Source organism: Mauremys mutica, chromosome 11, assembly GCF_020497125.1.
Source record: "Mauremys mutica isolate MM-2020 ecotype Southern chromosome 11, ASM2049712v1, whole genome shotgun sequence".
NCBI lineage: Eukaryota > Metazoa > Chordata > Testudines > Geoemydidae > Mauremys > Mauremys mutica.
Window position 1 is genome coordinate 21,543,767 of NC_059082.1, and position 26,212 is coordinate 21,569,978.

The window sequence follows — 26,212 nt, forward strand, 5'->3', positions numbered from 1 at the left end:
AAGGGACCTCAGGAGGTCATCTAGTCCAACCCCCTGCTCAAAGCAGGACCAATCCCCAGACAGAATTTTGCCCCAGATTGACCCCCCCTCAAGGATTGAACTCACAACCCTGAGTTTAGCAGGCCAATGCTCAAACCACTGAGCTATCCCTCCCCCTTACACATGTATGTATACAGATTAGAGCAAGAGTAATCAATTATTTTTTGGAACAGTCCAAATTTCTTGGTCAAGGTACAGTCAAAGTCCAGACTCCAGAGAAACTAATACAAAAATAACAACAAATGCTTCTAATAATAAGTAAATAAGATTTTGCGGTCAGTTCAAAAGCATCCGGTGGTCCAGATTTGGCCCGCGGTACGCCTACTGACTATCCCCGGTCTAGGGTATCAATATAGGCACTTATGCATACAGAACAGTATGCTCATGAGCAGAACTACAATTTCAAGTACACCTCACATCATGGAGGGGCTCCTTCCAAGTAACTGTTTACATGAAACTAACCTCAAGTACCCATTCAATGTCCAGCCAGGAAAAAGCAATGGGGGACCATTAAAGTTAATGGGAAAACACTGAAACTACTTGAAACTGAAAAGAAAACCCCAGTCTTGGAAAACTAACAAAGGAGAGAATTTCCCCTACCATGAATCACCCTAGTCTAAGAGAAAGGAAAAAAACCCCGCAAACCCTTAAAAAGAGAAGGGGTTTGAAGTGAAGAACATCCAGAAACTGAGGGCCAGCATCTATTCAGGCTGCTTTCCATGAAGTGCTATAGTCCCTCTATCACATTGTGTTACATGTCCTGCTCCACACCAATCAACAAAGAATGAGAGTCTGGTAAAGCCCCTAGCTATAGCGAGTTTAGCTCAAGCTATAAAGACTCAGGCATTTAACTAGAGGCTACCAGCTCAAACCCTGATATCAGCCAAGACGGTGGCCATGAGACTTCAATATTCCTCTTAATACAGTACTTTTTTCTTGTTACATATAGTTCTAAAATTCTGTTACAGTCATAAGCATTTCAAAGCCCTGTATCAAGGTACCACCCTATTGTTCTCTATGGGGTTGGCTACACTTGCAAGTTAGAGCGCATTAAAGCAGTCCCGGGCACCCTAACTCCTGATGTGTCCACATTGGCAAGGCACATAGAGCGCCTGGATTCTGCAGCTGGAGCACTCCTGGTAATCCACCTCCACAAGAAGCATAAAGCTTGCTGCACTCTGGCTGAAACACCCGGGGGTCAGCGTGGATGAGGTGCCGCATTACTGCGCTGTGATTGGCCTCTGGAAATGTCCCATAATCCCCTGAAGTCAAGTGGCCTCTCATTGTTTTGAAATCGGCTGCAGGCATACGGCTATCCCCTTTCAAAGCTCCGTTTCTGACATCCGGCATGCTTATCTGCTCCAGGACAAAGCAAACCATTAGTGTGGAATGCTACTGTTGTGAGTGTGTGTGGGGGGAGGTTTGTTGCTGTCTGAACTTACAAGACAGCATGCTGACACACTCTCAACCTCCCAAAACACACTGTCTCTCCACCCACATACACACAACACACTCCCTGTCACACACCACTCCCTCTGCATTTGAAAAGCACGTTGCAGCCACTTGCACACTGGGATAGCTACCACAATGCACTGCTCTTTGTGGCACTGCAAGAGCTGCTAGTGTGGCCATGCCAGTGCGCTTGTAGCTGACAGTGTAAACACACAGCAGCGCTCTCCCTGCTGTGGTCTCCGAAGGCTGGTTTGACTCCCAGCACTCTACATCTGCAAGTGTAGCCATGCCCTACCTTTGAACTTAACAGGCGATCCTGTAGTAGCTGCATTTGTAAGCAATGACACTTCATGTGGTGCTCTGTCACCTTCTGGTGGTGGCTGGGCCACCTAGAGATTGATAAGCCCACTGCAGCCTACACCGACAGAGCTGGATCTTTCAGCTGAGGTATTAGACGTTCATGCCTTAAGCTTCACATCTCTCAGGTTCAGGGCTGGATTAATCTTTTGTGGGCCCTGGTGCCCAGATCATGGCCCTGCCCCTGGCTCCACCCCAAAGCCCTGTCCCTGCTCAACCTCTTCCCTCCGAAGTCCCACCCATGCTCCAGCCTGAACTGTCTCAGCCTCTTCCCCCTGAGGTCTCGCCTGCCACTCGAATGTAGGGGGCAGAGAGGAGTGAATGTGGGCCAAGGGAAGGAGGGGGTGGAGAGGAGCAAGTGGCAGGCAGGTGGGGCTTCAGGGTTGAGCATGAGTGGAGCAAGGGGGTGGGGCCCACGGTCTGGACACCGGGGCCCCTTCTGAGTGTGGGCCTGGTGCCATTGGCACCATTCTAAACCTGATACTGCTCAGGTTCAGTCCCTGTTGATGATGACGTGGCCATCGGCATTACACGTTTTATGTAGATCAGGTGTGCTCTGAGATTCAGAGTCAATGCTTATGAAAATGACTTTCTGTAAAGCCACAGGTTCAAAAATGTTGAGCCCTAAAGAATCCCTTTAACTTGTATACTGCACCTACTCATGTGGCTCTTAAGGAATTCCAAGATCTTCTCCTGGTATTGCTGTCCTGTTTATGTTCTTTGGTGCCTGCTCTTCATACTTTGTCCACTTCCCTGAGTGAAGTCTGCCTCCAGGAGCATTGCAATCATCTCCTTGTCCATGTAACTCATTAGTTCTGTGAGGATTACTAAGACATATGGCAAATATTGCTAAAAACTTTCGCTAGCATGGATTTGAAATTTTAAATGAATTTGCTTTAGCTCCATTCGCTTCTCTTTTGTGTTTGCTTCCATGAATATTCATGTGATTGAATTTCACTAGCATGAATGATCATTGAAAGTTAATTTTAAATTTGCTTCTTTTAAGCATTCAGATTAGAAACATGATTCAAAAAAGGCTTTAGACATTTATATGGATGAGAGCAAATACAGTTATATTAGGATTAAAAAATATATAAATTGTCATATTTCAGGACATAAACCAACCACAGTGAGATCCTAATCTGTGATTGGCACCCCTAGGCCAGTGGTGGGCAATCTATGGCTCGCGGGCTGCACGCGGCCCATCAAGGTAATCCGCTGGTGGGCCGCAAGACAGTTTGTTTACATTGACCATCCGCAGGCACAGCCGTCCACAGCTCCCAGTGGCTGCGGTTCACCATTCCCAGCCAATGGGAGCCGTAGGAAGCGGCGTGGTCTGCCAGGGATACCCACTACTGCCCTAAGCACTATAAATAATAACTGTAAGGATTCAAGAAGAAACTTCTCATATACACAGTTTGTTCCATAACTGTCCATTAAGCATTTTTTGCACTGTCCCCTGAAACACATGGTAATGGTTCAATCTCATGTGGCAATTTGTATGTTCGTATTGTAAGAGTTCCACTCTCTAGTCTGGGAACAGAAACCGTACCATATAATTTATGTGACCAATCACAACTAACTCAAAAAGTCAATTGTAGGAAGAAACTCCATGAACAGGAAAAAGGCCAATTAATAATTATGATTTGATCAGTTATAAGTTCTAATAGATACCTAAACAGAATCCTACAAATTGATCTATTCTTGTCATGCTTTTGAGGCAGTTGTTTAGCATTATGTGACATTTTACCAATGATTTGTAAGGCAGTAGTTTGGCATTCTTTTTACTTATACATTTAGTAATGTTTAACTTCATTTCTTCCACCTCTCAACCAGCAGTTACAATTGAACTCATCAGTTTGGCAATTAAGAATGACACATAAGCCAAGAATAAAAAACTAATCCACAGGAAGCATTTTGTTTTGGGGGAACATAGATGCTAGATTTCTTCATGATGTTCCCAGCCATGGCACATCATCATCATCTTACAAAACATGGAGGTACTAAAATGAAGAAATAGGTCACAAGCTCAGACTTGTAAGGTTAAAAAACCATTATGGATCTTTTTTCGTCTCTAGAGAAAAACTTACTAACTAAATCTGGATGAAAATATTCAAATTCCAAAAATTTCTCAATGAAAAAAAGTTAAAAAAAAATGTTTGCAAAAAATTCATTCTGTTTTCCAACTATCTCCTTTTGGTATCTTCCTAACAGTAAACTCTGCAATTAATATCTCTATCATTAAAAACTTCAGAGAAATGATGGATTACATTCTACGTCCTCTCTTTCCAGGTTTACTCAGACAGCAATCAGAGACAAATGTGTTGGCAGAGCATAAACAAGAGTACTCTGAGTGACAGATTTTATCACATCATGGAGGGAGATTTCCAGGGAGATCAAGCACTGATGCTCATGACTTGTCAACAAAGTCACTTGATATTCAAGCTCAAAGACTTTAATGAAGAAACTACAGAGGATTTGATTGTTGTGGTCTTTAAAGCTGCTGCATTATATTAAAAATGTGATGGACTCTAAGTGACCAACATTAAATTTTAAAGCTGTTTAAGATGCATATCTGTTCTCCCACATCCTTGCCCCTGACTCACATCCTTCTCCCACTCAATGCAAATACTGCAAAGTGTCTGCAACCATTTATAAAAACACAATGTAATGTTGGAATAACTATGAGGGGGAATTGCTTTATCTCTAGTCTGCACCTACTGTAACCATTTTATGATGCATAAAACTTCTCCAACAGAACAAAATGGAACAAAGATCCAGATGAGGTTTTATGTAAATTGGAGGTTATATATGGAATATAAGACAGACAAGCAAGTTATGAATAGAAACTAGACATACTATGGAGAGTTTTTGAAAACAGTATTGGTGATGGACCTGGAGACTGAAATCTTCCATTTATCCCCATCAAAAAAGTACAGCAGAGACAATGGATGTGCCAGCTTCCCCATGCAACCCAACCAATAAACCTCAACTCCAGCCTGGAAGGGCTACCTTTAAGGTGAGCAGGACATTCAGTCTATACATCTGTCCACTCCTAGACCTCTCAGCTGAACATGCCAATACAGGTGTCAATTAATGCCAGATGATGTTGGCTTTATGAAGTGGTGTCTGTCCATGAGGAATAAGAGAGGTAGTGATAAAAAAGAGCCACTAGATGATGACAGGTTTCAATCCCTAACAGCTCTGGTTAGATTCAGAGAAGTTTCCTTGCAAAGAAAGGCTACACCCCCTCCCCTACCATTCCCAAAAGTTATCCATTCTTTCAGTCAGAAGCTTCTGTAATCCACTCTGTGCCTTTGTATAGTGTTTAGTATAATGCGGGGCTGCCCTCCTTCTGGTCAAACGTGGCACTGCAAGTGCTCCCTGCCTCTGTTTACAAGAGGCAGAAGCCCCTTCGTTTTCAGTTTTAACCAATTTTTACCCCCAAAAACGGGTTTTACAAAAAGTATTAGTTTTTTTCCTGATTTTCACCCTACATTCAAATATATAAAATTAACTTGTTTTATTAGGAAAATACAATACATTGCATGAGATACATGTATTATGATAATATATTAGTGTGTATGTGTATGCAAAGCTGCCTGTTGAAGTCAGGCTATGTATTAATCTAGAATATACACACAATAAACAAACAGGCACGCAGGCAAGCTCTGAAGTGCGTGTGCATCTAAATGTACTGATGAAGCTCACACCCACCACGTATACGTTTTGAGCTGTTAGCAGATAACTGTTTAAAGACTGGACATACTAAAATGGGAAGAAAATGAAAATCTGCTTCAGAATATATTTCAGAACACAAGGAAGTATTCGAAAGTTTAAAAAAAAACAAAAACAGGAGAAAAGAATGAAGTTGAGCGTATGCGCTGCAAATGGTGTGATCCAATTATTAAATGTAAATATTTATAGGCTATTAGTTCTATGTCTACACTAGTAAACTAGTAGTAAACACATGCATCCGACAAAGTGGGTACTCACCCACGAAAGCTCATGCTCCAATATATCTGTTAGTCTATAAGGTGCCACAGGACTCGTTGCTGCTTTTACTAGTAAACTGTTTATTTAAATGAAAAGTTTTATTTGGGGATTAGAGAGATATTTTCTTAAACTCAAAGGTGGCAGTGTGGTTTTTTTCAGTTCTGTTTTAGTTCTTCAGCGAACCACATTGAATTCCATTCATCAAAGCAGTAATCTACTGAATACTTTCCCCTCGTCCTTCCATCCACAACAATAAACCCTGATATCTACCCAGAAAAATTAATCGCTTTTCCAAACGAAAGGCCCTAAAGATGCGGCAGCCTGCGAGGAGCGGAGCAACCCAGGCCATAAACTTGGCATCGGTCTTTAAACAATAACAAACGCGGCTGTCTAGGCCTCTCCCTGGCCTAGCCTCACCCAGCACTCCCCATAAAAGGAGCAGCTAGCCTTACCTGGACTTCTGGCTCCTGATGGGTCAGCATCTCCTCCCGGCCCTACTAGGCCTCTTGAGGACTAAGCCTTATCGGTAGCCTCGCCTAGGGCACAATGCAGGCTTAACAGGACCATATACGCAGAGCAAATCCCCCATTATACATTTATATCACAGGTGAGAGTGGCCCAATTGCCATCCAATTAATTATCCAAAAAGCAAGGAGCCTCTGTTCTGCGTATGCTAAAGGCTGACAAAGAAGGTGTGTTGGCAAAAAGATGGAAGGTTTAAAGTCAGTGATTTAAAGGGAGAATGACAAAGGAAAGCATTAGATTTCTTTCTTTGTACAACTTTCACATACTTTAACATCTGCACAAGAAGAGCATGGAATATCTTCATGTTAATATCTGAAAACCAGTTAGAGATTCTTTGCCCACAGCAACAAATGGGAAAATACATACCGCACCAGTTTGCTAAACTGTGTCGCATTTACCACAGCAGAAACAAATGTGTTAGCTTTCTATAGCCCCAGGGAACACTGTCCAAGTTATAGGACAAAAACATTTCCATGGGATTAGATGGATTTTCTTCTTTAAGAAAAAGGGGGAGGAGGGGGCACGGAGAGCACATGGAAATGATATTAATACCAGAGTTGGATCACTTTACAAGATTTGCATAGCCATATGCCACCGAGATAAGAAATGACATGGTTGCAGATTAAATCCTTAATGATTGATATTACCGTTCCTATGTTCTAAGAAGAGAATGAAGTTCGGAAAACAGCTTTTTTTATTGCTACAAGAATACTGAAATATTGTAGAGTCCACATGTTCCCTTCCACAGCTTCACTTTTTGCAAGATAATAGGTTGAGGAAATGGTTGAACAGTCACTTTCACTAGATTTTATTGTCCATGTTAAGGACATTTCAGCAAAATGTAGGTTAGTCCAGAGAATGCCTGAGATAAATATATCATTGGCTACTGTGGGGTTTAAAATATAGTACTAGACTTCCCTCCAGTAATAAAAGTGAGATCCAGTCACCTACAGTATCATTGTAATTGTACTGTATGTGGGAGTTATGTCTAGCATTTAAAATACTTCAGAAGGAACTGGAATATATTGTACAGTGTATATTATATACCTGATAGATCTCCCGAAAACTATTGTCCATAATCAGGATTATTATGGTCAAGTTGTACATTTACTAGAAAACTAAGCTTATATAGAAAACTAACTGTCCTAATGTGTCAAGTATCAGAGGGGTAGCCGTGTTAGCCTGGATATTCAGAGAAAATTGGCTTATTGGAATATGAAAGTACCACCTCGATTGAGAATATGGTGATCCATCATGACTACTGCATCTTATAGCAATTCTGCGGCTGGGTATTCATAAACAAGCCTAGGATTTAGGTCAAGAATCCTATCTAATACAAGATTTCACATCTGTCCGGGACACTTTCCAATTAATTGTGCTGTTTCATGTAAAAAGATGGTGGCTTTGTTTTGTTTATTTCCTAACTACAAAATCTGCAAACTCAGTCTGGGATCTGAGAATCAAGCACAAATCTTGCCATCTCATGCATCGTCATTATTCATAAAGATTCTGAAGACCATATTGCTCCCCTCAGTAATAACTATGCACCTTCATCATTGTCTCCAACTGGTTTGTGGTGGAACTTAGAAAACAATTCTGCTGGTGCTCCACAAGAAGGAACAGAAACCTGCTCTCATAGATGTATTGTCTCCACAGGGCTAACAGGAGTAAAATTCAGTGTAAGCTTATCAGGCTTGAGTACACATAAGGAACAAATCTGCTGAGAAAGATGGTGCCATTTTTAATCGCAATAATCACTTTCCAGAGCAGGACAACATTTTAAAGACACTTTTGAATGTCAAGATAGATCTTTTTCTATTCCTGATTAGGAAACCCTGAACTAGTGACTACAATCGTGAAATTCCTATAAATGTTATGGGGTTGATTTAATAACTTCAGACAATATGAATTTGGCAGTTATGGTTTAGAGCTAACACATCACTATGAAAAATCCAGAGAAGAACAGAGGTTCGCTATCTTATTTATCACTTACCTTATCGTTGTCTATGAAATACGAGGTCACTTACATTTTTGTGTGACCCATTCTGAATGCTGAGAAATCAAAACATTCATCTCATAATTTAAGTAATTTATCCAGGAGAAAGGTCCTCTTTACACTCTGATTTTACCTCATTTGCATAAGAATAATAGAAATGTTGTCAGGAATCCAAAAATATACACTTAAAGCGGAGTAATACAGGAACGTTCAAACTTCATTTCAAATGCCAAAGCACTTGTAAGTGTCACTGCATATTTATAAAGGCACTCAAACAATAAGAAGGATGAAGAGAAGAATAACAAGCTGTAGGGATGGGGGAAGCAGCCAGTAAAATATAGAAGCAAAGCAGAGGAGATATGCAGAAAAGAAGGAAGAAAAGCTTATGCAGTGTCAGACTCCTAGTCAACTAATGCAGTTTCTTAAAAGATCAGCATTATTATAGGCAAGGGTGTTAGCAACAACTATTATTAAGGTTGCCTGACACATCCCATTATAAAACCCTGTTTTCAATAACTTTAACTTTGCAAAACTGTAGCCATTTGAGCTGAAGTTTTCTGTGCTGGCTGTCTGCCTCAGGCTGAATTTTATTGGAAATTTTCAGCCAAAACCGTTCTGTCATTTCTGCAAACGAGGCTAAGGAAAGAAGTGTTGTTTTGCCAATGTTAAAAAATGCTGGTGACCATTTCTTTGAAAAGCTCTATTGCCTCCATAATTTGGAGCAGGGACCTGAGATTTGGCAGAAAGCTGGCATCGGGGATATGCTTTTTGCTTTCTTCTTGAAAATCCACCCAAATCTGGCCAAGTGATAAGCCTTTGTGGAAGAGAAAATATTTTAAATTGCAGTTTGTACAAGCTCAATAGAGACTTCTTAGATTTTAGCAGCTAAATTCCCTGATGATTCTGCCTGCATTGGGGATGTTCAAGCCTGAGGTTGAGGAGGAATTTCCCTACAATTGCAGTTCTGGGCTGCTGTGGTCGATTCCAGGTCTGGATCTCGCCGCCAGAACTGAGAGCAGGGAGACTGCCTCTCATGTGATCTCAGTAACACTCTTGCTGGGCCCAGGCAGTGTGGAGAAGGAAGCTGCCTGATTCCAATTCAGAGGGGATGAGAACTGGACCTGCACAACTGGGGGAGGGGAGAAAAAAATTGGACAAGAAGAGAGTGGAGACAGACTTGATGCTGATGGGAGAAAGATGGAAACTGGGACTGGAAAGAGGCTCACCATTCCTCTGCGGTCAGCAAATATCTACGAACCCCACTAGCGCAGTGTCCTATCCCCTCTCTATAGCTTGTGCACACAGAGGATGAAACCAGTTACTTCATTATCTCAACTGGCAGAGGTCTGGATCTAAAGGCTTCAATCCAGCTGATGATCCATGTGGGTGTCAATATGATGCCAAAAATTAGGTATTCCATTATGTAAGTTTGCATTTTCAAAACTTAGGAAATTACACACACAAAAAATACATTAAAAGATTATTAAGGTTTCAAAGTCAAGCACATGAAAATTAGGAAATGCCAGAATCAAGGTTGCCTGTGTAATCTTAGGGCTTGTCTTCACTACCATGCTAGATCGATGCAGTTGCGCCGATGAGGAAGACCACACTATGTCGACAGGAGAGCGCTCTTCCATCAACATAATTACTCTACCTCAACAAGAGGCAGAAGCTATGCTGAGGGGAGAGTGTCTCCTGCCAACATAATGCTGTGTAGACAGCGCACTAAGTTGATGTAACGAAAGTCGCTCAAGGGGATATTTTTTTTCACACCCCTGAGTGACGTAAGTTACATCGACTTAAGCAGTAGGGTAGACAAACTCTTAATGTGCCCTCCTTGTGTTTATGCATTACAACACAGTCATTAATGGCATGATCATTGATTTTTTCCCCACAGGACCCCTGCCTCATTCAATTCAGAGGATGGACCTCCTCTGGGGAGGAATTAAGGTTCTGTACTGAAGGAGACTGTTGCCTGTAGGACCCATGCTTCATTTGATGGAGAAGTTGGAAGGTGTGTAGTCAGTGAGGCAGGAGATTGCAGGAAGAGATAAAATAACCTCATGATTAAGTTGTATGATGTGGTGGAGAATGCTGCCTTGGAGAAGGGGATTCTATCCCTGCCACTGCCACAGAGTTCCTACATGATGTTATTCAAGTCAGTTAGTCCAAACTTTGCACAGGTGGTCACTAGTTGTGTTGTCCTCATTTTCTGGAAACCTCACTTGATACTCTGGGGTCTGATCTGCAGATGTGCTGAGCATTCACAGCTCAACTGAAAGAAATAGGAATTGTACTTTAAACTTATTGTTGCTGTAACGGGGTCAGCATCTGTTTCTCATGAACGCCCCCTTCTGGCCGGGTGTGAGCCTGCTATATCTTAGTTTGGAACAGAGTGGCACCAATCTATCACAAACACAACTCGCCCCAGCCAATGGCTTCTCCGGTGGGTCTTCACTGACTCAGGCCTCTGGCCAAAGTTCTCACACGGTCTGTAGATGGAACAAACAAAATCCCGTGCGGTGTATAGAGTCTCTACCTTCTCACAGCCTGGTATGGGATCAACAGGGCTTCCTTCCCGGAGACACTGCCTTCTATAACAGTTGAATAGGGGCCCATCGTGATACCCTCAGTTGGTGTGTCCTTTTCAATAGCCCTCCCTGGGCTCAGTTTCTAACCAGACCAACAGGGCCCATTACTGTAAACTTGCTTGAGCTAGTTGGTTCTGGGCTCAGTCCTTGCTCGATCCCCACAGCCAGCCAGGAGCACCTTCTTAGCTCTCCCAGTCTTCAGTGGCCCTCCCTAGGCTCAAGCCTGGTCTCACTCAGTTGTCTGTGGTCCTGCTGCTCTTCTAGCCAGCCAGGAACCTGATTTTTCCTCTTCCAGCTCCAGGTAGCAACTGATTGCTCTGTTGCTCCTTTTCATAGAATCTCAGGGTTGGAAGGGACCTCAGGAGGTCATCTAGTCCAACCCCCTGCTCAAAGCAGGACCAAACCCAACTAAATCATCCCAGCCAGGGCTTTGTCAAGCCTGACCTTAAAAACCTCTAAGGAAGGAGATTCCACTACCTCCCTAGGTAACCCATTCCAGTTCTTCACCACCCTACTAGTGAAAAAGTTTTTCCTAATATCCAACCTAAACCTCTCCCTCTGCAACTTGAGACCATTACTCCTTGTTCTGTCATCTTCTACCACTGAGAACAGTCTAGATCCATCCTCTTTGGAACCCCCTTTCAGGTAGTTGAAAGCAGCTATCAAATCCCCCCTCATTCTTCTCTTCTGCAGACTAAACAATCCCAGTTCCCTCAGCCTCTCCTCATAAGTCATGTGCTCCAGCCCCCTAATCATTTTTGTTGCCCTCCGCTGGACTCTCTCCAATTTATCCACATCCTTCTTGTAGTGTGGGGCCCAAAACTGGACACAGTACTCCAAATGAGGCCTCACCAGTGCTGAGTAGAGGGGAATGATCACATCCCTTGATCTGCTGGAAATGCCCCTACTTATACAACCCAAAATGCCATTAGCCTTCTTGGCAACAAGGGCACACTGTTGACTCATATTCAGCTTTTCGTCCACCGTAACCCCTAGGTCCTTTTCTGCAGAACTGCTGCCCAGCCATTCGGTCCCTAGTCTGTAGCAGTGCATGGGATTCTTCCGTCCTAAGTGCAGGACTCTGCACTTGTCCTTGTTGAACCTCATCATATTTCTTTTGGCCCAATCCTCTAATTTGTCTAGGTCCCTCTGTATCCTATCCCTACCCTCCAGCGTATCAACCACTCCTCCCAGTTTAGTGTCATCTGCAAACTTGCTAAGGGTGCAGTCCACACCATCCTCCAGATTGTTAATGAAGATATTGAATAAAACCGGCCCCAGCACCGACCCTTGGGGCACTCCACTTGATACCGGCTGCCAACTAGACATGGAACCATTGATCACTACCCGTTGAGCCCGACCATCTAGCCAGTTTTCTATCCACCTTACCGTCCATTCATCCAGCCCATACTTCTTTAACTTGCTGGCAAGAATACTGTGGGAGACTGTATCAAAAGCTTTGCTAAAGTCCAGAAATAGTACATCCACTGCTTTCCCCTCAGCCACAGAGCCGGTTATCTTGTCATAGAAGGCAATTAGGTTAGTCAGGCATGACTTGCCCTTGGTGAATCCATGCTGACTGTTCCTGATCACTTTCCCCTCCTTTAAGTGGTTCAGGATTGGCCCCTGATTGGCTGCTCCAAAGAAACACGGTCTTTGTAATTCAAAAGCTTTGTCTCCTGCACCAACTGAAGTTGGTCCAATAAAAGATATTACTTCACCCACTTTGTCTAATATACATAAATACATACTCTTTCATATATATACACACACACACACTCCTGCAATCAACAAATGCGTCAACTCCTGCGTTTGCATTCAGTCTTCATGGAAACCCCTCTGGCCACATGGCTCTTAGCTTCACCTCAGGCCTTGGCATACTGGCCCATGTCTTGGGAGGTATTGTTCCTTGGGAGGCATTGTCTATTAATTCAGCTATCACTAAATAGTGGATAATTTAGCCTGAATGAAGGGTGCTTAGTACACCCGTTCACTTTCACCAGGTCTGTGACTGATGGCTGCCATTAACACTTTCTAACATAACACTATAAAATGCACACACAATCTTAACTCGGGCACTTCCTAATTTATGACTGCTTGACTTTGCAACCTTACTAATGCTATTTTAATGTAGTTTTTGTGTGTAATGTATTATATATAATTTGCAGTACTACACTTGATAGGGAGGCACCTAAATAGGTTTGGGCCATCTCTCAAGGAACTAATTTAGCCTAATGACAGTGAATGAATACTGAGGGACTCTGATGTGCTTTATTGTGACTTAAACCTGCAAGGACTTCATAAGCCCAAACTTCATAAGGATTTTAGGGAGTCTGAGATATCGAAGATTCAGAAGACATATAATCATGAGGACTGACCACTGGGCTGAGAGCCTACTGCTCCTGTGTTCTAGTGCCACTTTTGCCACTGCCTGATGTCAATAATACTTCACTAGAGGGTTGCATTAAATAGGTAAATATGAGGATCCCCATCTTATAGAGTCTGAAGTTGAGAAATTAAGGTCTTGTTTTAGAATCATAGAATCTCAGGGTTGGAAGGGACCTCAGGAGGTCATCTAGTCCAACCCCCTGCTCAAAGCAGGACCAACCCCCAACTAAATCATCCCAGCCAGGGCTTTGTCAAGCCGGGCCTTAAAAACCTCTAAGGAAGGTAACCTCTAGGTAAACCATTCCAGTGCGTCGCTACCCTCCTAGTGAAAAAGTTTTTCCTAATATCCAACCTAAACCTCCCCCACTGCAACTTGAGACGTTACTCCTTGTTCGGTCATCTGCTACCACTGAGAACAGTCTAGATCCATCCTCTTTAGAACCCCCATTCAGGTAGTTGAAAGCAGCTAGCAAATCTCCCCCCCACCACCATTCTTCTCTTCTGCAGACTAAATAATCCCAGTTCTCTCAGCCTTCCTCATAAATCATGTGCTCCAGCCCCCTAATTTTTATTGCTCTCCGCTGGACTCTTTCCAATTTTTCCACATCCTTCTTGTAGTGTGGGGCCAAAAACTGGACACAGTACTCCAGATGAGACCTCACCAATGCTGAATAGAGGGGAATGATCACATCCCTCGATCTGCTGGCAATGCTCCTACTTATACAGCCCAAAATGGCATTAGCCTTCTTGGCAAAAAGGGCACACTGTCGACTCATATCCATCTTCTCATTCACTGTAACCTCTAGGTTCTTTAATGCAGAACTGCTGCCTAGCCACTCAGTCCCTCGTCTGTAGCAGTGCATAGGATTCTTCAGTCCTAAGTGCAGGACTCTTGTTCTTGATCACTATCTGTTGAGCCCAATGATCTAGCCAGCTTTCTATCCACCTTATAGTCCATTCATCCAGCCCATACTTCTTTAAATTGCTGTCAAGAATACTGTGGGAGACCATATCAAAAGCTTTGCTAAAGTCAAGGAATAACATGTCCACTGCTTTCCCCTCATCCACAGAGCCAGTTATCTCATCATAGAAGGCAATTAGGTTAGTCAGGCATGACTTGCCCTTAGTGAATCCATGCTGACTGTTCCTGATCACTTTCCTTTCCTCGAAGTGCTTCAAAATTGATTCCTTAAGGACCTGCTCCATGATTTTTCCAGGGACTGAGGTGAGGCTGACTGGCCTGTAGTTCTGTGGATCCTCCTTCTTCTGTTTTTTAAAGATGGGCACTATATTTGCCCTTTTCCAGTCATACGGAACCTCCCCCGATCGCCATGAGTTTTCAAAGATAATGGTCACTGACTCTGCAATCACATCAGCCAACTCCCTTAGCACCCTCCGATGCAGTGCATCCGGCCCCATGGACTTGTGCTTGTCCAGCTTTTCTAAATAGTCCTGAACTACTTCTTTCTCCACAGAGGGCTGGTCACCTCCTCCCCATACTGTGCTGCCCAGTGCAGTAGTCTGGGAGCTGACCTTGTTCGTGAAGACAGAGGCAAAAAAAGCTTTGAGTACATTAACTTTTTCCATGTCCTCTGTCACTAGGTTGCCTCCCCCATTCAGTAAGGGCCCACACTTTCCCTGACCTTCTTCTTGTTGCTAACATACCTATAGAAACCCTTCTTGTTTTTCTTAACATCCCTTGCTAGCTACAACTCCAACTGTGATTTGGCCTTCCTGATTTCACTCTTGGATGCCTGAGCAATATTTTCATACTCCTCCCTGGTCATTTGTCAAAGCTTCCACTTCTTGTAAGCTTCCTTTTTGTGTTTATGATCAGCAAGGATTTCACTGTTAAGCCATGGTGGTCACCTGCCATATTTACTATTCTTTCTACACATTGGGTCCTTTATTCCTGCAACCTCAATAAGGATTCTTTAAAATACAGCCAGCTCTCCTGGACTCCTTTCCCCCTCATGTTATTCTCCCACAGGATCCTGCCCATTAGTTCCCTGAGGGAGTCAAAGTCTGCTTTTCTGAAGTCCAGGGTCTGTATTCTGCTGCTCTCCTTTCTTCCTTTTGTCAGGATCCTGAATTCGACCATCTCATGGTCACTGCCTCCCAGGTTCCCATCCACTTTTGCTTCCCCTACTAATTCTTCCCTGTTTGCGAGCAGCATGTCAAGAAGAGCTCTGCCCCTAGTTGGTTCCTCCAGCACTTGCACCAGGAAATTGTCCCCTACACTTTCCAAAAACTTCCTGGATTGTCTGTGCACTGCTGAGAAAGGCTGAGCACCCAAAATTGCAAATGAAGTCAAATGGAAGCTGCAGGTCCTCAGCTTCTGTGAAAAATCAGGCCTTAAGTGACTTGCCCAACATGACACAGTCAATATCAGAACCAGAATTAAAATCCACATTTCTTGGTTGTTTGTTAGCTCTATGGAGTCACATGGCTCTGAGTCCTATTCCTATTCTTCTGTGGCCTCTAGGAACCTCCTTTTCACACCACTAGACTTCAGCTCCCATGACCACATGCAAGTTTCACATGCTCTGCATAGTGCAGGTGCTATGATGTGGGTCTTAGCAAGTCCATGGCAGAGCAGCTGTGCCACAAGGTGTTCCCAAAACACACTTGGCACTTACGTGCTCTTGACAAAACCCATGCCCAAGAGATGCAGACTGCCTAAGAGCAAGAAAAGTCAACTTACACTTTAGAAACCCCATAGAGTATCCATGGTTTGATAATTTTTATGTTCCACTCAGTACTAATCACAGGCATCATCACCCAGGGAAAGAAAATAGCTACAAAATAGTTGCAGTTAGAAACAGAAGAAAAGGTTAGGGTTATTTGTAACAAATAAAGCTTCCCACTCATCTCTCTCAAACACCTGATTGGATCCACCTCAGCCTTTCCAGAAAAAATAAAACTGTACACTAGCCTAAGATTTACACTTGTTATATTTCAAGTTAATGGTTTAATTTTGAGGAAGTGGGAGGGGGTGGGAGAAAGAGGAAGAGCATAAAAATGGCCATGCTAGGTCAAACTCAATATCCAACTAGTCTAGTATCCTGTCTCTGATAGTGGACAGCACCAGAGGCTTTAAAGGAAGGTATAAGAACCCCGTAGTAGGCAGATGTGGAATAATCTGTCCCCCATATAGGTCTCTTCCTGATCTCTAGTAGTCAGAGATTGGCTCAAACCCCAAAGCATGAAGTTTAATATCTCTTCCAAATTTTTTGTTGTAAATAATTAGTATACTCTGGCTATTCTTGATATCCATATAAATAACCAATCTATTTTTTTTAATGTTAAGTTATAGGCAACGAGTTTCTGTGGCAATCTTTAAAACCTTTTATCAGTTTTAAATTTCCTATTTATTTTATTTTGAGACTGGGGGAACAAAAGCTCCCAATCTATCTTCTCTAGACAATTCATTATTTTAGATTCTTTTAGCATGTCCTCTCTTACTTGTCTCCTTTTGAAAATAAACAACCTCAATTTTTTTCTCTCTCTCCATATAAGAGTTCTTCCAAGCCCTTGATTCTTTCATGTTGCTCTTCTCTGAGCTCCAAGTAAGCACTGCAATATCCTTTTCTGAGATGGGGTGACCAGCACCTATCTGTGAAGAGTTTAGCTTCTCCCTGCTACAGAGATTTTAAAAAAATCAAGAGAGGAAATACCCTTGAGTGGAGTGTGTGGTGTTGTTTTTTCAAAAAAAAAACCTTTTGTCATATATTTGATCTCCAGCTCTCATTTTCTCTCTCTGTCATTGTCTGCTAAGGTTTCACAATGTCTGCAGTGAAGTGAACCTCAAAGTACCAGCTGGAAACTGACATGCAATGAACACCGGTAGCCACTTACAAAAGACTTGCCATCTTAAATAAAAGACATGCTCCCTCTCTCATATTTTTCCTCTGTGGCTCACTATATCAAATATAAGCAAGGTAGGGAAAGGGAATATCATTCTAGTCCTCCTGACTTTCCACTAGGCCATACATTCTGTTAGAAATGGTTACAAGCACCACTGGTACTGAGATGGCTGAGCCAACTGCTGATGTGTCAAGATGTTTCATACACAGCTGGAGTTCTTTTCAGAACTGAAATACCAAGTCAAGGGGGAAAGGGAAGGCAAGGGCTCAGTCAACCACGTAAATGGATCAGTGGAAGCGAATTTGATAGTGTCTATTCACAGGAGAGAGGGAGAGGGGAAAAAAAGAAAGAGTAATTAACATCTGCTTCACCAAGCCTTTTGAAGTCCCTATATGTGCTACAGATGACAGTAGAAGTTCAGACAAACCAATTATATTTTAAAGAGCGAGTACCACAAAATAAAGGATATACAAACAAGTGCAAGAAAAAGCGACAATGACGACTCCCCAACATGACACTTAGCAGTGTATCCCCGAATACGTTAATCATCACTACAAGAGGAGGTTTGTGGAGGGATTGTTGTCAATTATTTAATCCAAAGCACTGTGCCACATTATTTATATTGAGGTCTTTCAGATGACATCTGGTCCTGTCAGTGCTTTAAGGACATTAACTGTCCCATGACACTTTTTGTGAGACTACTCTAACTTTTTAAAGATGGAGACGACCTATTAGATCTTGCAGTCCATTCCCCAGCCAGTGGATTGCAGAAAGCTTTGTCCCCCTCCTTCACGGCTGTGAAAGATATTCTGTTTAATCATTTTCTGCCCCCAAAATAGCTGGAAGTTATGAGGGAAGTGATTTCCCACTTTGTGTCCTCCTACACTCATCATCTCAAAGCCCTTTTTCCACACGACTAGAAGAGCCTGGAACCCCCTTCTTTACCCATCCTGCCACGTCTTCACCCTTCCCTCCTGAAAACCCCCCTTTCCAAATGCCTAGGAATACTAGAGCTCCCCAAGTAGATCTGTTAATTAGCATGACAAAAAAGTCTTACACATTGGGACTCATCAGGGTACAATCCTGATTGAGTAGCTGTGTCACCTCTGCCCTCTAACCTGGGGTGCCCTTACAATGCCTTGCTCATGGGTGTCAGGTAAACCCCTGCTTTTGAGGAGGCTAGCCCACCGGCCCCGCCCCTTCTGCCTGAGCCCCTCCCCGCATGCCAGAGCCCTGAACCCCACCCACCCATAACAGGAGAAGCCCTAAGGGCCCCTCCATGACCAGAAGAACCTCAGCCCCCCACCCCAGCCACACTGGGATACCCCCCCCAAATGCCACGAGCCGCTGCCCCCACTGCCCACCAGTGCCTGGCCAAGCCACCTGACTTCCTAGTCTGCCAGTGGCTCGCTGCATCCCTCCTCACTCCCCTGCCCCCAAGAAGGAGGGATGAGGCAAGCAGTGGGGACCTCTGGAAAGGGAGGGATGGAGTGGAGGACTTACCACAAGGCAGGCAGGCAGCAGCAGGCAATGGGGACCTCAAGATAGGGGCAGGGCCACCAGGGGCCATCGCAGTCTATAATAATGGCCTATTATATCCACCGCCCATGGCTTTGCTGCTGTAGGCTCCAGCCTGGATTGCTCACAAACAGCCTCCAGCATGCAAGTCACTCCCAGTTACGTCTCTGCGTGTGCTGCAGCCAGCCAGCCAGACCGTAGCTCTTACAAGCCTGGGTTATACTGCAGGGCAACCCCAACATATCCCCCATCTTAGATTTCCCCCCAGAAATGTATGTCCTGAACTGCCCAGTCCTCTCCTGAGCAATATACGTTTATATGAAATCTGTTGTTTTTTTAATAGAAATAATATGCACACAACTTGCCACCCCAAATGGAGTTTCCCAAATACTTAAATGTAAACACACTGGATTTGATAAAGCAATAACACAATAAAACTGCAGAGAGAGATTTTAAGTGAGTACAAGTAATGAGGCACAACAGTCAGAAATGGATACAAGAAAAATAAAGATAAAACACAACTGGTGCCTAACTTAATAAACTATATCAGATTCAAGAAAAATTTCTCACCATGTGCTTTCAGCAGTCTTACTGACCACAGTCTAGATCAGGACTCCTTCTCCCAGAATCTGATGGAGGATTCCTTTGTCACTTCGGGTGCCATGAATTCAATGGGCGTGGGAGAGGTCTTGAGGTGTTTGCCCCCTCCTTTTTATAGTTTCAGCCCCCGTTATGAAAAACATTTCCAGGTGGGTACCAGGAGGCAAAAAGTCTATGTGATAGGACGTTCCCTGCTGCTGCTTTTTTCCCCTCACATATTTGAGCTTTATCTCCCCTTTCCGCATGATGACTCTGTTTACTGCTCAAATTTGTATTAAGCAGAGCACACATTTCTTTGTTTAGGACAGACCTGTTTGCCAACTTCTGCTTGGGCAGGGCTGTGGGTTAGAACTTGTGTTAATATCATCATACAGGGAAACCTTATAACTTCTGTGACAGGGTCAGGCCAGATGTCTACAGGCGAGTGATAGAAGGCAGATATATTAGCAGTTCCAGAAAAATCAGGAACTTTCTGGAACCAATTAAGGCAGGCAGGCTAATTAGGACACCTGGAGCTAATTAAGAAGCTGCTAGAATCCATTAAGACAGGCAGGCTAATCAGGGCACCTGGTTTAAAAAGGACCTCAGTTCAGTCAGCGAGGGGTGTGCAAGGAGCTGAGAGTGAGAGGGTGTGCTGCTGGAGGACTGAGGAGTACAAACACTATCTGGCATCAGGAGGAAAGTCCTCTGGTGAGGATAAAGAAGGTGTTGGGAGGAGGCCATGGGGAAGTAGCCCAGGGAATTGTAGCTGTCACATGAAACACTGTAGACAGCTGTGATTCACAGGGCCCTGGGCTGGAACCTAGAATAGAGGGTGGGCCCAGGTTCCTCTCATCCCCACAACTCCCTATTCAATACAGGAGGAATTGACCTGGACTGTGGGTCCCACCAGAGGGGAAGGTCCCTGGCCTGTCCCCCGTGCCACTAGGAGGATCAGTAGAGACTGCAGGGATTGTTCTCCTTCCTTTCCCCATGCTGGCCAGTGATGAGGTTAGCTGAGTGAACAGCAGGTTTCAGCCACTAACAAAAGTGGCCAAACTGAGGGCTGCCATGAACCTCTGAGGCAAGCAAATCTGCCAATAAGCGCAGGACCCACCAAGGCAGAGGAGGAACTTTGTCACACTTCACATACAAGGTTGGCGCACATTTTACCAGGACAATAATGACCAGTAAATTATGAGTTTTCAAACGAGACCTCACAAGTCGTACTTCGTAGAAAGATTATAACAATAGGGTGTAGGCACAGGTATTCTGTGAAAAAAACCCAAAACACAGGGTTTATTATTATTTCCAGCACTTTTAATCATAAGATATATGCTCCTCCGTGGGCTTAACATAGGAGTATATTGGTGAAATGTAATGGCATGTGATATACACAAGTTCAGAGTAGATGATCTAATGATTCCTTCTGGCCTTAAACTCAATGAGACTAGAATGGGTATTTCAACATTGTCACTAATGTCCTCATCGTAATATGATAGTCTGTTTTGCATCAAATTTGATACCTACATAAGCTCATCCATTTATTGCATTTTTACAGTACCCATCTCTGTAGTATCCACCACTTCATCAATGATGCATTAACCTTCACATCACTCCTCTGAAGTAAAATGATAGAGGCTAAGGGCCAGGTTTACAAAGCTATTAGGCATCTAAAGTTGCAGATTGAAAGTCAATAGATGTTTAGCACCTTACCTGCCTAAATGCTACTATCTGAATCTTTAGGTGCCTAAATAGCTTTGTTAATCTGGCCTCAAGTGTCTTGCCCAAAGTGACATAGAAAGTCTGTGGCACAACCAGGACTAGGACTCGGTCCTGTGCTATAATCCCAAAACCCTCTCCCAAGTCAAGAACTAGCTAGTGTGATATGTCAAACAGTTACAAGTTAATCAATTCAGTTTCTTAAAAGGATTTTAGAATAAAAGGTCTCCACTCTGTGTGGAAAAGCTCTTTAAACAATAAGACAAAATTAGCACACAGCTTCTTTAAATATGTTCCATCCTATTCATTTCTCTCTGCTCTCATCAAAACAAACAGCTCATGACACATTCACTTCAATTTTCAGCTTTCAATATTGGTTTTGATAGGTGCCATGCTTTATAGACATCTGGCTTAGTTCCTCACCTTTCCTTCCAAATTTGCCATTCATATGGATTCTATTTTTCACAGTCAATGGCCTGAACAAAACGATCACTTTAAAGTGAAAGGACCCACAATGCCGTATGAGAGAATGACATGTACAAGAGCATCCTGTACTACTTAAGCTAATGTGACCAAATCAGAGTCTGGAAAACCATTTTGGAACTGTATTAAGTTTTGGAAGATAGTTCTTAATTGAAAAGTTCATTGCTAATGAAAGTGTGAGGTGGTAAAATGTTGGACTTGCAGACTAAATCATTTGAGTTAATAACACAAGTTCATTTTAATTCAGTGAAGTACATAAGTAGCATCAAGCTTTCAAGATCAGCACACTTTGATGTGACTGGAATCCCTAATATTATAAAACTTTATATTTTATATATGTAAATGTTTTCATTATTTGCATTTTTAAATTAGGTTACTGTTTGATAGCTCAGACTAATTATAAGCCTGTTGATTTTATTGAACCCAATGATATCCACTGACCAGTTACAAATTTTTATAAGTCTAAACTTGAATTCCATGTAATTATTCTGCAGTCAGCTAGGACTATGGTACAGAGATGATTGAGTCCCTCTGAGATTACTCCACCTTGAATAATCGGAAGAGGTCAGTGGGGTCAATTACTGTTTCAGTTTGCGCCATAGCTGCTGCATGTAAATCAGTTTACTAGGAGCTTGGAAAGTGCTTTGATAACATTTATTTCATTACCTTTATCTCTGCAATTGCAGGCATTCGTGATGTAGGACAATTAAACTCACAAGTAGGAATGTGTTGAACTATATGGAAATGGTGGTAGCCGTTAAAACACAAGTTTGCAAATACAGAAGCTTTGTGTGGTTCATAGCAGCACACTTACCATCAGTTTCAGTGGTAACAGATACATCAAGGTCAGATGCCATTTTATGGAAGGATATGAGCTTCCAGTTTATATGCTTCTAAACAATGGATTGCATGTTTCATGTTAGAAATGCCAAGGTTTTCTTAGTATTTAAAGTTTTTGAATATTCATATTTTGATATTGGGATTTAGGCATGTCTGAAAATTTTACCCAACAGAAGTTTGCAATTAATATTCTTAACATAACAACAGGTTACAGTTAAGTATCAGAGGGGTAGCCGTGTTAGTCTGGATCTGTAAAAGCAGCAAAGAGTCCTGTGGCACCTTATAGACTAAGTGGGTATTCACCCACAAAAGCTCATGCTCCAATACGTCTGTTAGTCTATAAGGTGCCACAGGACTCTTTGCTGAGGTTACAGTTAAATTCTTCTTTCTAATTTCACTCTGCATATGATTATTACTGTTACAGTAAATTGAGATTATGAGGGTCTAATTTTTTGAAAGAAATAATGCTCAGTAAAGAACAAAAAGAGAGAACTATTTTGAAAGTGCCCATGGCTATTTTGAAATTACTGGCTTGCATCTCCTTGAAAAGGCTTACAGCCATCCTTGTCAGATTTAGAGAGAAGTAACATATTGGAATATACTAAATAAACATGCTTTAAGCTATTCAAGTGAGACAGCCGAAGGCCCCAATGGGAATTAGCTGCCCAGTTGCTACTGAAAGTCAAGGGGAATTGCGTGACCGACTGCCCATTGTGCTTTTGAAAAGCTCTCCCTTCAATTTGCTACAGACTAGCACTTACAGTCTTAGGGCAAGATTTTTCCTAGCCTTACTTGGGTGTACAAGTTGGGAAACTGGGGGAAGAGAAGACACATGGGTGAAATCCTAGCCTTGTTGAAAATAATAATAAAATTCCCATTGACTTTAATGGGGGCAGGATTTTACCTGATTATCTTCACTGCTCTGCAACCTTGTTTGGAGTACAGTACGGTCCTTGCCTTCACCTGAGTACAAGGACACAGAGTGCACCCCACAGAGCTCTTAAAGATAGTGTGGCTTATTTAGACACAATGTCACCTAGTGTTCCAATTTGTGGTGTGCATTGCCTCCTGCACTCCTGCATGCAAGGCTGGGTCTTAAAAGTACAATGGAGCTCTCAACTGCATACATACTTTAAACATTAGCCTGCAAAAGCTGTTAAACATTAAGCCTGACAAATCTACTTTCAGATTTAATTATTTTTATTGCACACGATTATGTAATTTTTATCAATAATTCATAAAAATAGAATACAGTATCTTAGATTCTGACAAGGACTATTTCTCCATGTCCTTCGAGATTCTAAAAGAATGGAGAAGGGCAGATGCAGTATGTTAACTTTAATTCCTTGATAGCATTTTGGCCAATCTCTGATGTACTCAAGGAGATCTTAAGTCATAATTAATCAAACTACTTCTGACAAACTAGCATGCTTTCTCTTCCCCAGCAGCACCAGAAGAGAAACTGAATGCAAAGCTTAAAAACCACATTGTTTATAACATACAACAGGGACACATTTCTTTTATCAGCATACAAGATCTACAATTTACACTGACAGAGTTTATGAAAACAATAGCAGCCCATTCTCTGAAATCCTTTCCAAAGCACAGTTTAGCAATAGCTGATATAGTATTTTCTTTTTAATGAATTAAGAGGCATTATTAAAGCCTTTCCCCTAAATTGTTTTCTTTGAGATGACATCTAACTTAAATTAAAAAAAAAGCCTTCTTTTTTCTCTCTTGGTTTGCCAACAGCTATGATCATACTCCAACTCTTAAATTATGTTCTTAGGGCTGGTCTTCACATACAATGGTGCATCTGCACTGCGGTAATGCTTTAATGAAGATGCTTCTATGCCAATAAGAGAGTGTCTTCACTAAAGCACTGAGAGGCAGTAGCTGTGTGAATGGGGAAAGCCCTCCTGTACACACAATACTGTCTACACAGTGGTTTAGGTAGGTGTAACTACATTGCTCAGGGGGTTGGGTTTTTCACTGGGCTAGACAAGCACCTTGCAATCTGCCCAGTGTAAAGCAGAGTAGGGACTAAACTGAGAGTCACCGTTCAGTCCAGGCTTTCTCTCATTGCTCCAGGCTGGGGGGGAAAAGTGATTAAGACGTGCCAGCTATTTTCCTGGCAAAGCTCTACACACTTCGCTATGCCACCCAGTGAGTTGGGGGGTGGAGCCAAGACTCTGCCTTTTCCCCACCCACTTATGCTGAAAGATAAGTAGCAGCCCCACAAGAGCAGGTGTCCCTGCCAGCATTGTGACTAGTGATGCACATACTGCCTGTACTTTTCTACATACCTAAGAGCATACGCCAGCTCATTACTGATCCATTTAAAGTCAATGGAAGTTTTTCTATTGACATCAGTAGAAGTTGGATTTGGCCCTCAGTCTCTGCACTAGAAAGAGGAAGGATAAATATGAGGGACAGAGATCAGTCCTGATGGCTCTCCACATATGAACCTCCTAATGAGGTCCACAGAAATGCTGTAAGTGGAGGGGCTGCATGATTTAGGCTAGTAACATGTGGATTATTATATCAAATCGTAACATGATAATGGGCATCTCTTTATAAATGCTATAAAATACTAAAGTGTACTGATTTCAGTGAAAGTTAGGAGCCTAAATACCTTTGAGGACCAAAGTTACTACAGTACATTGGCAGCAGAAGTTTGTTATAGTTACATTGAGAAAAAGGAGCAGAATACTCAGAAACTAAGCAATAATATAGCCTTGATTATTTATTGTTTTATAAAATTAGACATATCAAAGAGGGAAATAGGAATTCTTAACTTGATTCTTAAAATCATATATATTACATGGCTAGAAATTTAATGGTGACTAGAAACAAAACTAAGATAATTGTTTTAAAGAGGAATTAAAATAGTTTTGAGGTGCAGCAAGGGAATTTATCATGAAATTCAACTGCTCCATCACCATAAGGTGACTACCCATAATGAGCTATCTGATCTTTTCTGCTTCTCTACCCCCATTATTATTTCCATTTCTGCTATGTCAGTTTAAATACTGAAATCCATAATCCAGGTTATATTTTAATATTAAGTAAGCAATTAGCAGTCAGACACTAATATTAAGATGACATTTGATACAGGTTTTAAGATCCTCAGGGTCCACAGTTCAGCCTGTATATCCATTAACTGTATGCAGTATTTTTTAAGTAGCACATTATTTTCTAGGTTATTTGGTGATGTAATACAGCAATTTAAGCAGTGAGTAAATATACGACTATTTCAAATGAAACAAACCAAGCAATGAAAAGCCACTTGCCCCTGTAATAGGCCTCTCTTGTCTCATAACAGAAGGCAACTTCTAAAAATCATGAGGTCTAATTCTGATCATACTTACACTAGTTTCATACTATTCTAGCACCGTGGTCTGGATCCTCATCTAGTGTCATAGCTCCAGTGATTTTAGTGAAGCTATGCCAATTTATGCCAATTTAGTCCATCAACTTCAGCTGTATGGCAAGATTTATCAGTCACCTAGAAGCCTATAGAGAATGGGCAGAAGCCAAGCACTTTCTAAATAAAAGTCAGACAAATTAAGGGGCACATTTCCAAGAGGGTTGTAGCCCAGCCTGCCTTTCAGCATGTGGAAAAAACAACAACCCTCCAGTTTTGTGCTTGCAAAGTACACTGTGGCCTCAAATCTGAGTACTCACTCTAACTGCATGATTTGCATCCATAGGCGCATCTGCTCTTCGGATTTGGGCCAATCATGCAATATGGATATGAGCTCTGTTAGAGGGAGGAGATGTTTCCGCATTGCTTCTGAAAGAACATATTAGAGAGCTGGGCAAAAAAAAAATTTTTTTTGGTCAAAATTTGAACATC